The sequence below is a fragment of the Panthera leo genome, chromosome B2 (genome assembly GCF_018350215.1).
Source record: "Panthera leo isolate Ple1 chromosome B2, P.leo_Ple1_pat1.1, whole genome shotgun sequence".
Lineage (NCBI taxonomy): Eukaryota > Metazoa > Chordata > Mammalia > Carnivora > Felidae > Panthera > Panthera leo.
The window spans coordinates 49,509,246-49,522,659 of NC_056683.1; the positions used below are offsets into that span (position 1 = coordinate 49,509,246).

The window sequence follows — 13,414 nt, forward strand, 5'->3', positions numbered from 1 at the left end:
CTATGCTTCTTTCTTATCTGGAATTTCCTTCTTGGTCTTCCCATTTCTCATCACTATTAAAAGGGTGTAAATATCTCTGAAGATAAGGTATGAAAAATTATTCTTAACAAACTCCCAGGGGGTACATTCTGTCTGGTAACCATCTACAGACCAGCCTTTGAGAACAACTGTTGGAGAAGACCAATTTGAGATGTTCTCTGGGAATGCAGATGAACAGTACCAAAGAAACAAATAGATTATAAATACAAATTGATAGTAGTAATAAAAGATAGAGAGCAGAGACAAAATACGTGAACGACAAATAAGAAACCTGGACAGATTAAACAGATATAATAAAGAAAGTTTTAATAGGATAAAAGATTCCATGTTTGGGGAAATTTTTTTAAAGTGAATCTTAGGGGTACCTGAGTGGCTCAGATGGTTAAGTGGATGACTTTTTTTTTTTTAATGTTTATTTAGTTTTGAGAGAAAAAGAGAGAGAGAGAGAGAGAGAGAGAGAGAGAGAGAATGAACAGGGGAGGATCAAAGAGATAGGGAGACACAGAACCAAAAGCAGGCTCCAAGCTGTCACCACAGAGCCCAACACGGGGCTTGAACTCACAAACTGTGAGATCATGACCTGAGCCTAAGTCAGATGCTTACCTGACTGAGCCACCCAGGCACCCCAGAAGCTAACTCTTGATTTCAGCTCAGGTCATGAGTTTGTGAGTTCAAGTCCTGTGCCTGGTTCTGCACTAACAGCTTGGAGCCTTCTTGGGATTCTCTCTCTCTTTCTCTCTCTGCCCTTCCTGGGCTGGTACTCTCTCTCTCACTCTCAAAATAAATAAATAAATAAACTTTAAAAAAAATAATAAAGTGAATCTGAAAACTAGGTTTAGACTAAATTAATTAAAAGAGACCATACTCAAATATATTGAACTAGTAGTTTGTTTGTTTAAGAATAAAAAAGGTATAAGACTCAGAGCCAGGAGGAAAATATAAAATACCAAATCAGGAATCAAAATTATTTTGATGTCAGACTTTCCCACATAAAACACCAGGAAATAATGAAGTAAAATCTACAAAACACTGAGGGAGAGAAAGTATAGGTCACACAGTGCTTGCTCAGGCAACTTTTCTTTGACCACCAACTGATAAATTTGTGAAATCTTATTGAGTTCTACATCTATGAGTTGTACATTTCTCCATATGTACGTAATGGCTGACATAAATTTTGCTTAAAAAAAAAAAGAACAATGTTTAGCACATGAAGTTTCTCAATAAATAATTGTCACATAAAAGAATAAATGACTCAGCCAAAAACTATCAAATAACATTCTGTAAAGTTAACAGAAAGACTTTCTCAAGTATGTGAGGACAGAGGAAAATGTGGGCATTCTTCTTGGTAAAAACAGTATTCATAAATACACGTTAGGGGCTCCTGGGTGGCTCAGTTGATTGAGTGGCCGACTCTTGACTTTGGCTCAGGTCACGATCTCATAGTCAGGTGATTGTGCCCCACGTCTGGCTCTATGCTGACATTGTGGAGCATGCTTGGGATTCTCTCTTCTCTCTGCCCTTTCCCTGCTTGCATTCTCTCTCTCTCTCTCTCTCTCTCTCTCTCTCTCAATGCATAAACATTAAAAAAAAGAAATGTTTTAGCTGATCGAGAGATGAACCAAAGCTAAGAATTTAAGAATGGGCACCTTTGTCCTTACATTCCTGGTATCCTGGACCCTCTGTGAACATCAAAACTAGGTATACATTGCATTATGTCTGAATAATGGTTTAAATGTTTTTTAAATGTATCCAAAAGCCAAAAGAGATTGTTTTGTAGAAAATAAAGTATCTGAAAAGTAAGCTAATGGGGCACCTGGGTCGCACAGTCAGTTAAGAGTTCAACTCTTGGTTTTGGCTCAGGTCAAGGTCATGATCTCATGGTTTGTGGGTTCAAACCCCACATCGGGTTCAGCGCTGAGAGTGCCGGGCCTGCTTGAGAGTCTCTGTCTCCCTCACTCTCTGCACCTGTCCCCTGTACTCTCTCTAAAAAATAAATAAATAAACTTAAAAAAAAAAAGAAGATACAAGATGTAAAAATGAAATATAATTAATTAATTAATTAATAGTAAGCTAATAACAATACAATAATCACCACCTAAATAATTGGACATCAACATCTAAATGACCCGGGTAGTCATCATCCCATGGATCTGCAATCCGAGATTCAGTGAGCCCAGTGTAAAAGCAGGGGTAAAAAGGAGTGACACAAGCAGAAAGGCACAAAATCCCTCAGCTTCATTACAGTGAAGTCAAAGTTCTTGCTCCGTTCTTGGTTTTGACACATACACAATTTTTTTAATTTTTTTAAATGTTTATTTATTTTTTAGAGAGAGAGAGAGAGAGAGCATGAGCAGGGGAGGGGTAGGGAGAGAAGGAGACAGAATCTGAAGCAGGCTCCAAGCGAGCTCCGAGCTGTCAACACAGAGCCTGACTTAGGGCTCAAAGTCATGGTCCGTGAGATCATGACCTGAGCCAAAGTCAGATGCCCAACCAACTGCTATCCAGGCACCCCAGACACGTAACACAATTTAAACGTCACTTAATTTAATAAATAGGTTAAAATTTAAAGGTAGCCATCAGTAGATGTAAAACAAACTATAAGCCCTGTAAGTCTCTGCAAAGGATAAAAGACAAACCAAATATTGATCAAAAAGCAAAAGCCAAAAGCAAAAGGAACAGGAAAATATTAAAAAAAAAAAATCAATACAAAGAAAGCATAAAATAAGAGACAATATGACTAAATGTTCTTAATTCACCTCTTAAAGAACAAAAAGTCTCAAATGTGGTTTTTAAAAATATAAATATACCTTGGAAATAAGAATTAGCCCTAAAACCAAATGTCATAGAAAGTTTAAAAATAAAAGGATAGATAAGAAAGACAAGAAAGACATCAGGCAGATACATACTAAAAGAAATCAGAACTAATATCAAATCAGAAAAATAAAATTAAGAAGAATTAAATGTAGGGGTGCCTGTGTGGCTCAGTCAGTTGGGCATCCAACTTTAGCTCAGGTAATGATCTCATGGTCTGTGAGTTTGAGCCCTGCATCAGGCTCTGTGTAACACCTCAGAGCCTGGAGCCTGCTTCAGATTCTGTATCTCCCTCTCTCTCTGTCCCCCCCTCCTCACACTCTGTCTCTCTCTCCCTCCAAAAATAAAGACACTATTGCTATTTAACATTGTCTGGATATTCTGTCCAGCAATGAAACAAAATGTTGGCAAGGAAAACATAAAACTGGCAAGGAAAACATAAAGCCATCAGTATTTGCAGAGGACATAATTATATACCTAGGGGGAAAAAAATAAGCAAATCAATAGAAAACCCATTAAATGTAAGGACAATGCTCAGAAACTGGCTAACCACAAAATATTTTTTTAAATAGATTTTCTATCTGATGGTTATAACAAGTTCCAAAATACAATAAAATAAAATATAATTCATTGTGGAAAAACAAAACCCTGAAATACCTAGAGTCAATCTTGTTGTAATCTGAGAGAGACTTGGAGAACTATAGGATATCCATGAATTATTAAAAATAACTTACATAAGTGGTCAGAAATACAATATTCATAGATGGGAATGTTATATACATCCACAAAAGAAAACAATTATCTCTTAAGTTCTTTATTTTTTCCCCAGATTTATTGAGATATAATAGACATATAACATTGTGTAAGTTTAAGGTATATAACGTCATGATATTATATGTGTATATATTGCAAAATGATTACCACACCACAGTTAGTTAACACATCCATTACCTCACAGAGTTACAGTGTGTGTGTGGTGAGAAACATCAAATATACAATATAGTATCGTTAACTATATAGTCTCCATGCTGTACCTAACTTATTTCTATGTCTAATCAAATTCTGATAAGGCTTTTGTGGTAACATAACAAATTTATAAAACTGTTCTAAGGAAGAATTGTGGTTGAAAAGAGAAAAATCAATAAACAAATTAAATAACCCAGAAATATATCATGGCATATACAAAAATCTAAAATATATGGGAAAAAGTAAACTGTCATCACAAATTAGTAACAGTGGGAAATTATTTAGTTAATAGGTTTGGATATATTTATTGACTATTTGGAAGAGAAATAAAATCAAAACATAGCTTTACTTTATATCCTATATCCAAAAGAACTTCAGATTATAGCGCAAAATATAAAAAATAATAGTCACAAAGTATAAACCTGAAAAAATATCTCTAGCCACTGAGATTACAGATAACTTTTATTTTCGTTATGCTTCACTATACTGTCAAAAATTTTACACTGTGTACATGTCACGTTAAAAACATTTAAAATTTTCTATATACTGAAAAATTAAAATACAATTAAATATTGAATATTTATCAAATATCACTATGGCAGAAGAGCTCATAAGCTTTACTGAAATAGAGATTTCTAAGTTAACAGGGTGGATTAAATATCTAATTCTCCTTTGTCTTGAAACTGCACTAAAACTACAACAAAGAGATTATTTAAAACAAACAAAAAATCCATAAACCCAACAGACAAAAACAATACAATTTGAAAAATACAAAGCAGAGGATAAGAGATAGCTGATTTCATAAAATTGAGAGAGAAAAATCCTAAACTGGCAGAGAGGAAGCTGAGAACCAATCCAATTAATATCCCAGAATCCTCAGAAGGCTCGGGCCCAGGCAGCACCAGGTCCCCCAGAGCTGGGAGTACAGGGAGGAAGTGGTAGACTCAGGAGGTCTGTATGAAAAGCTGTTTCAGCAGCAGCTGATCCTTGGCTTTTCTTCCCAACTTCCAGCTGCTAGGTAAACAGTCCTCCCAATCCTAATGGAAAGTTGGAGCTTATCTCTTGAGAGGGTAAAATAGTGAGTAGGTCTTTGGACCTGGATCTACCAGCACAGGTGAGAGTGTGGTAGGACCAAAACCAGGATTAAGTGATCATATAGTTCTGAATGCTGAGGAACATCCCATCCTAAGACCTCTTTCCCCTCAGTTTCCAGAATTCTAACAACAAAATGTCTACCTTCTGGCAGAAGATCAAGGAATCCGACCAGTCTAAAAGGAAAAGTCTAAAGATATTCAGAGAGGGTCTTCAGAAATGACCCACCTATATCATCCTTTAGTGAAATTCCAGAAATTTACCCACTGAAATTCCAACCAGCTTTTATCTTAGTCTCATGCAGACATCTGAAAAAATCCCTCTAACATGGAATCCATGCTAATATAAACAAACAGAAAAGAGCAGTTAGGAGGAAACTGAAAATACACAAGAAGAAACCCATCCAAATATATAGTATCTTCAGATAGAGAAAATAATGTATCCATGGCATTAAAATAGGATCCTGCTTTAAAAAGGGAACTAGAGAGGATATTAAAAAAAATACTCTTAGAAATTAAAACCATGATAGCAAAGATAAAATATTCAATAAAATATTGGAAGAGAAACTTGAGAAAATCCCCCAGGAAGTAGCACAAAACGCTGAAAAATAATAGAGAAAAAAAAAATAAGAAAGGAACCACTCCAGGAAAAACCATATCCAAATAGAAAGAAAGGAAATCAGTAAGAAAACATATGAGAAAAAAAATTCCCAGAACTGAAGAGTATGAGTTGTCAGAGAAGGACGCACCAACTGCCCAGTCTGAATGAAAACAGACACCAAGGCACAATTTAGTAAAATTTCAGAACACTAAAAACAAAAAATTCTACAGGATTCCTAGGAGAACAACAGGTCAAATATAAAGGACCAGGGATATGAATGGCTTCATAATTCTCAAACGTGACTCTAGAATATATAACACAACATATAATGCATTCAAAATTCTGAAGGAAAATTGTCATAGACTCTGGGTCTGGAATTCTTTCTTGTCCAGCAAGAAAGCAGGATACAGGATTAAAAAGCAAGAGAGGCTGATGTCTGGGAGAAGACAAGAGCCCTGATTAAGGGTCCTTACTCCATTTTATCAGGATCAGAAGGCTTACAACATGATGATGGGCATGCACAAAGAGAAAATGAAACTGAACATTAACTCATGGGCGTGAGGGAAAGGGGGTTTTGAAAATATGCAGTGTTAGGGGTTTGGGTTAATACAAAACAAAATCCTGGTGCCAGATAGAAGGTTGTTTACAGCAGATGTGAAGCACCACCTTTGTTTACTTAAACTGGTCTAGTGGACAAGAAAGACAGAGCAAGCTATCTCAGGGTCAACAAGGCACCTTTCTTTTGCTAATTAGCTCTGCTCTAGGCAACTTTGCCCTGCAGCAGTCTATAGCCCTATTTACCTGTTTACCTAATTTGGTCCTTCCTTCCTGTGAAAGCAGCTTTCTGCTATAGTTCTAAATTGGGGGTGTTTCCGCCCTGAATACCTAATCTTGTTTACCTCATATACCTTTGTCCTATACTGGGGCCTTTGCCCCACCTTACCTATACCTATTTACCTAATCTTGTTTACCCAAACTTGGGTGTGAACATACTATGGCTTTCTAGTTCTTTATGCCTTGTTAACCCATCTGTGCAGGCTCAGGGAATTCCTAAGCTTATTTCCCACAGAAAATCATTTCTGACATAAACATACCTAATGAAGCTGGGTTATGAAGGAAGATATGCAAGGTCTCAGATAATTTCCCTCTCATGCAACCTTTCTCAGGAAATTAAGAATGTGCTCTGGCCAACTAATCTTTGACAAAGCAGGAAAGAATATCCAATGGAAAAAAAGACAGTCTCTTCAGCAAATGGTATTGGGAAAACTGGACAGCAACATGCAGAAGAATGAATCCTGACCACTTTCTTACACCATACACAAAAATAAACTCAAAATTGATGAAAGACATAAACGTAAGACATGAAGGCATCAAAATCTAGAGGAGAAAACAGGCAACCTTGGTCCCAGCAACTTCTTACTTGACATGTCTTCTGAGGCAAGGGAAACAAAAGCAAGAATATACTAATGGGACCTCTTCAAGATAAAAAGCTTCTGCACAGCAAAGAAACAATCAGAAAAACTAAAAGGCAACCGACAGAATGGGATTTGTACATACATTATTTGTAAATGACATATCAGATAAAGGGTTAGTATACAAAATCTATAAAGAACTTATCAAACTCAACACCTAAAAAACAAATAATCCAGTGAAGAAATGGGCAAAAGACATGAACACTTTTCTAAAGAAGACATCCAGATGGCTAACAGACACATGAAAAAATGCTCAACATCACTCATCATCAGGGAGACACAAATCAAAACCACAACGAAATACCACCTTACACCTGTAGAATGGCTAAAATTAACAACTCAGGCAACAACAGATGTTGGCAAGGATGTGGAGAAAGAGGAACAATTTTGTACTACTGGTGGGAATGTAAACTGGTGCAACCAGTCTGGAAAACAGTATGAAGATGCCTCAAAAACTTAAAAATAGAACTACCCTATGACCCAGGATTTGCACTACTAGGTATTTATCCAAAGGATACAGGAGTGCTGATCTGAAGGGGCACATGCACCCCAATGTTTATAGCAGCACTATTGACAATATCCCAAGTATGGAAAGAGCCCAAAAGTCCATTGATAGATGAATGGTAAAGAAGATGTGGTATATATACATAATGGAATATTACTCAGCGATGAAAAGGATTGACATCTTGCCATTTGCAACAACATGGGTGGACCTAGAGTATATTATGGTAAACAAAATAAGTCAGTCAGAGAAAGACAAATAATATATGTAATTTCACTCATATATGGAATTCATATGTGGAATTTAAGATACAAAACAGATGAACATAAGGGAAGAGAAGCAAAAATAATAAAAAACAGGGAGGGGGACAAACCATAAAAGACTCTTAAATACAGAGAACAAACTAAGGATTGCGGGCAGTATGTTGGGTGGGGGAAGGGCTGAAGGAGTGAGGGGCATTAAGGAGGATACTGGTTGAGATGAGCACTGAGTGTTATATGTAAGTGATGAATCACTAAATTTTATTCCTGAAAAAAAAATAACAAATATAATTTGATTTAAAAAGAAGAATGTGCTCTATCACAGTAATAAAAAAACTACCAAGAAACAAAAAGTCCAGGACCAGACATTTATTTTTTTAAGAAACTTTTTTTTAATGTTTATTTATTATTTTTGAGAAAGAGAGAGTGCAGGGGAGGGGAAAAGAGAGATGGAGACAGAGAATCTGTGCTGACACCACACAGAGCCAGATGTGGGGCTCAAACCCATGAACTGTGAGATCGTGATTTGAGCAGAAACCAAATTAGCCACTTAACCAACTGAGCCAAACAGGCACCCCTTAACTCCTCTTTAAATGTCTGGTAGAGGGGCGCCTGAGTGGCTCAGTCAGTTAAGCATCCAACTTTTGATTTCAGCTCAGGTCATAATCTCACGGTTCATGAGTTCGAGCCCCACAGGTGGCTCTGTGCTGACTATACAGAGCCTACTTGGGATTCTCTCTTTCCCTCTCTCTTTGCCCCTCCCCTGCTCTCCCTCTCTCTCTCAAAATAAATAAAATAAAACTTAAAAAAATAAAGAGGAGTTAATACCTAGTCTTCTCAAACTATTACAAAAAACATGGAAGAGGAAGGAAGGCTTCCAAATATGTTCTACGAGGCCAGCATTACCCTGATACCAAAACCACAAAATGACACCACACAAAAAAAAGAAAACTACAGGCCAATATCCCCAAAGAACAAAAATGCAAAAATTCTCAATAAAATATTAGCAAACCACATGTAACAATGTATTAAAAAGATCATTCACCATGATCAGGTGGGATTTATTCTTGGGATGAAAGATTGGTTCAATATTCACAAATCAACATCACACAGCACATCAACAAAAGTATTCATGTGTAATACCTGCCATATTAGTGGGTGAGACTCTTCTTGGGTCCCTTGGTATATGGCGCTGAATCAATGGCTCCCACGAAGTCACTTTTGTACACGGATGGATGCTAAATTGTTTTAGTTGAGTGTGGGATATGAGTAATGAATGTCTCATTTGGCCATATGGCTGTCATTTAGAAATTCTCAAATTGGGTTTTAAAAATGAACTCAGCCATATATATTTATGAAACACACCTCAAACATGAATATATTGAAAGCTGGAAAATAAATAATAAATATTTTAATTAATGAAAACTGGAATCTTATGTTTCTATCAGAAAAAAGACTTTATATACAAATATTATGTAATATTCAATGTCAGTCTATATTGAAAAATGATTTTTCATATTTGCTAAATAACTTTTATGATTACATTATATATTTCATACATATATTTTCATATATATCTCATACATGTATTTTCATACATATATTCCATACATATATTTTCATACATATATTTCATACATACATATTTCATACAGATATATGTCATATATATATTATAGAAATATTTCATATAGCTATTTCACATAGATATGTTTTATATAGATATTTCATATCTATATTTCATATAGATAGATATCATATATCTATATTTCATACATATATATTTACTAATCTGAGGATTTAATTAAAAAGGAAGGGGGATTATTAGGAGGGGCACCACTGTAAAAATGTACAAAAGGTCTGGGGGGGCTATGTGGAAGGGGAGATAAATATATACCTGGAACCCCCCTTCCATTAGCCCCTCCTCCCCCAGTCCTGAGAGAGCATGAGAACTTGGGTCGTAGGTGAAGGGGTGGGAGGGTGGGGGCACTTTGCCCTCTGGCTTAGTGAGCCCTTGGGGAGGCAGGCCAAGGGTCTAGGGGCCCTCAGAAGGGGTGATGGTGTACCTCAGGAGATCATGAACTATGATTTCTGAAATGACTCCCATTCTCATCTCTCATGTGTATGCACACGCGCACACACACAGACACACACACACACACACACCACTCTAGAGGCTTGTGACTTCTGCCCTTCCAGTGACTCCAAGGTCCATCTGATGCTTGATCTTGTGGAGGTTGGGGCTTCTGCTCCAAGGTTCCATGACCTCAGAGGTGGCTGGTGAGGTCATGACCTCTGCCCTCTAGCCCTGGCTTGAAACCTCAGCTCTAGGACCTTGTCAAAAGGAAAGGGGGATGGAGCTTTGCCCCTGTCCCTCCCCCTCGCTTACCTGTTAGCCTGGGCTGGGCCAGGGGCCACTTGTGGGCCAGCACAAGTGGAGGTGGTGTCCCCAAAAGGGCTCCGGGGGGGGGGGTCTTGCTGAGAAGGTGAGGGGTTCCCAGGGCCGCAGTAGGTGGCAGTGGCGGAGCCAAGCGGCTGTATAGCAGGGGGAGGGCAGGCTCCAGAATGTAGAGGTGGGTGGCAGCCATGGCCCCTGGTCCAGTCAGCTCCTCGCCAGCCTCATAGAAGCGGGGTGGCCTAGCAAGGTGAGGGGGGCTTGCCAACCAGGTTGGCTCCGGGAAGCCAGCACAGCACTCTGGGGGACAAGGGCCCAGAAAGGGGGGTGTCTGGGGCCTCTCAAACAGCAGGTGAAGGCCCTGAGACCCAATGGTGGCAGCGGTGGACTCCTCCTTCCGTTCTTCCTTTACCCGCACCGATTCCTTGGCGGCCTGTCCCCTTCCTCGCCAGCCCGGGCCTTGGGAGTAGCAGGAGAAACTCCGAGCTGGGGCCCTGAGAAGGGGAGGTCCCTGTCTTCCTCCTCCTTGGTGATAGAGGGCTCTCTCTGCTCCACAGGCTGCTCCTTGTGTGAGCCTGGTGTCCAGGCGGCCTCAGGGGGCTAGACCCAAGCAGGAAAGGCCAGAGGACTGTGGTACAGGCGGCCCCATGGGTCTGGGGGGGGGGAGGCGAAGTTTGGTGGAGGGCGGCCCCATGGGTCTGGCAGGGAGGCGAAGGTTGGTGGAGGCCCTGGGCTTTCTTTCTGGGAAAGATGATGCTGGAGTTGAATGTGAGGCTGCCCAGGCCTCCAAAGGCCCTGTTAGGGCAGCCAATGAGGCAAAGCTTGTGGGATGCCCAAAGGGATCAATGTGGGTGCTGGGGCTCAGAAAGCTTCCCTGGGCCCTGGGAGCTGCGGTGAAAGGGTTGGCTGCGGAGTAGATGGCACCAGCCGCAGTGAAGAGGGAGGTGGTGGGGCGGAAGAGTTCCTGCCCAGGGTGCAGGGCCCCATCCAGCCAGGGAAGGCAGGGCAAGAGGTTGTTCTGAAAGTCAAGCTTGTAGGGGTCACCCTTCATCTTTTCCTGGTGTTTCAGGATCATGTGAGCCTCGTGTGTGGCATGCCATTTCCCTGGTTTCCTTAAAGGTGGTCGGAATGGTTGGGGATCTGTGTCCCCTTTTGGGGAACCCCGTGAAGCCCACTTAGCACTGGCCCCAGTTGTGCCAGTGGTGGCAGCTCAGGTTCATGCTCTTGGGCTGGAAGGCCCCCTGCAGGGTGCCAAAGGAGACAGCCAGAGCAAAGCCCATAGGTAGGCCAGTAGGCCGGACACTGAGGGAGTTGGGCTGTGTATGCATTGTGTCTCCTTGCCTTGCTCACTGGATTAGTTTAAGATGCTTATCTCCCTGCCACTAAAAGGTCTGTTTTGCTCTACCTTTGCAAACTGGAGATTGGGGATGGTAGTCTCAGAAACAGAAAATACAGAGCAGCTTGCTCACCTTGACTATCTTTTTGCTGGACACGGAGTATCTGTACTACCAGTTAAGGTAGGCTAAATAGCAGAGGAGCCCATCCAGAATGCTTATGGTAGAACAGAAGTTTATTCTCACTCACACACTGTAGATTGAATGTTTGTGTTCCCCCAGAATTCATATGTTGAAACCTAATCCCCAGTGTGATGGTATATGGAGATGGAGAGGTAAGGTACCTCCTTTGAGAGGTAAGTAGGCCATGAGGGCCCCAGAGAGCTCCCTCACCCTTCCTGCCATGTGAGGACACAGCAAAATGATGACGGCCTCCAGAACCGAGAAATAAGTTTCTGTTGCTTATAAGCCATGTAGTCTCTGGTATCTCATTATGGCAGCCCAAGTAGACTAAAACATCACATAACCCTCCAAGTGAAATGTTCCTGGTCACCATGCATGTCTGCTCCAGGTGAAGATTCAAGAACCCAGTCTCCTATTTCATGGATTGTAAGGGTCTGGGAAATGAGACCCCTCAATGAGCACAAACATCTCAAATACAACTCTGCACTGGATTCCGGGGCATCTGGCCAGCTCTGCTTCCCTGGTCCCACCCCGCACAACTCTCAGAACTTCCCAAGTCTCATTCCTGCCTTCCCCAGGTGTTCTTGCAACCTCTCAGGAAAGCTGAAGGTGGACCATGACCAAGATCAAGGATTCCACAGCTCCTGGGAGCCTCCCACAACAGTGGGTATGTTGCCTCTCACCAGTTAGATTTGTGTTTGCCCCTTGGTTTTTCAAAACTGAGTGATATATCATTTAAGGATGCAAACATAAGTGTGATATAACAATTTTAAAAAGCAAGAGAGAGGGGTGCCTGGGTGGCTCAGTTGGTTAAGCGCCAGACTTCAGGTCATGATCTCACATGATCTCATGATCTCAGTTTGTGGTTTGAGTCCCACATCAGGCCCTGTGCTGACAGCTCTGATTCCTGGCAATATTTCACTGCTGAACTTGGGTAGTACAGTTTCAGGTGTTTGGATTTTGTTTGTTTTTATTTAATTTTTTCAATTGTACACATATATTTTATTCATTCTTTTGCATAGATGATGCATTTCACGATGAAAAGTTTTTAAAAGATAATGGGAGGGGCCCTGGGTGGCTCAGTTGGTTAAGCGTGGGACTTCGGCTCAGGTCATGATCTCAGAGTTCCAGCCCCACATCCAGCTCACTGCTGTCAGCACAGAACCCACTTTGGATACTCTGCCCACCCCACCCCACCCGCCCCTACCCTGCTCACACTGTCTCTCTCTAAAATATTTTTAGGGGGAGGATCCAAGATGGTGGAATAGCATGGAAGTTTTGTGTGTGTCTCGCGTCCATGAAATACAGCCAGACCAACACTAAACCATCCTACACACCTAGAAAACTGATTGGAGGATTAACACGACAATCTGCACAAGCTGAACCACAGAATTCAGCAGGCATGCGGCACAGAGAGGTGAACTTGGGGAGCAAGAAGGCACAGGAAGGGAGGTGCTTTTGCAAGCGGAGAGAGGAAGGAGATTGCACAGGGAGGTAGAATATGGGAAAAGCACCCCTCCCCAAAAGCAGCTGGAGAGAAAGTGGAAAATTGGAAACAGCCGCAGGGACTAAACTAAAAAGGGAGAAAAGAGAAAGGAGAGGGTTTACATTCCATGGAGACTGTAAACAAGGGTAGCGCAGTCTGCAACTCCGCAGCTCCATACCTGGTGGTGCTCTGGTGGGAAGGGCGAATCCCCAGGAGCAGAGTGGGGTCTGGGAGGTTCTCAGGCCACATGGGGAAAAGTGGTTCCAATGCTGGA

The 13,414-nt window shown here is 40.9% G+C and overlaps 1 pseudogene; it reads right to left on the reverse strand.

Annotated features, from left to right (window-relative positions):
- Nucleotides 1-11,465, reverse strand: LOC122220692 (annotated as a pseudogene).
- Between the last annotated feature and the right edge of the window lie 1,949 nt (nt 11,466-13,414).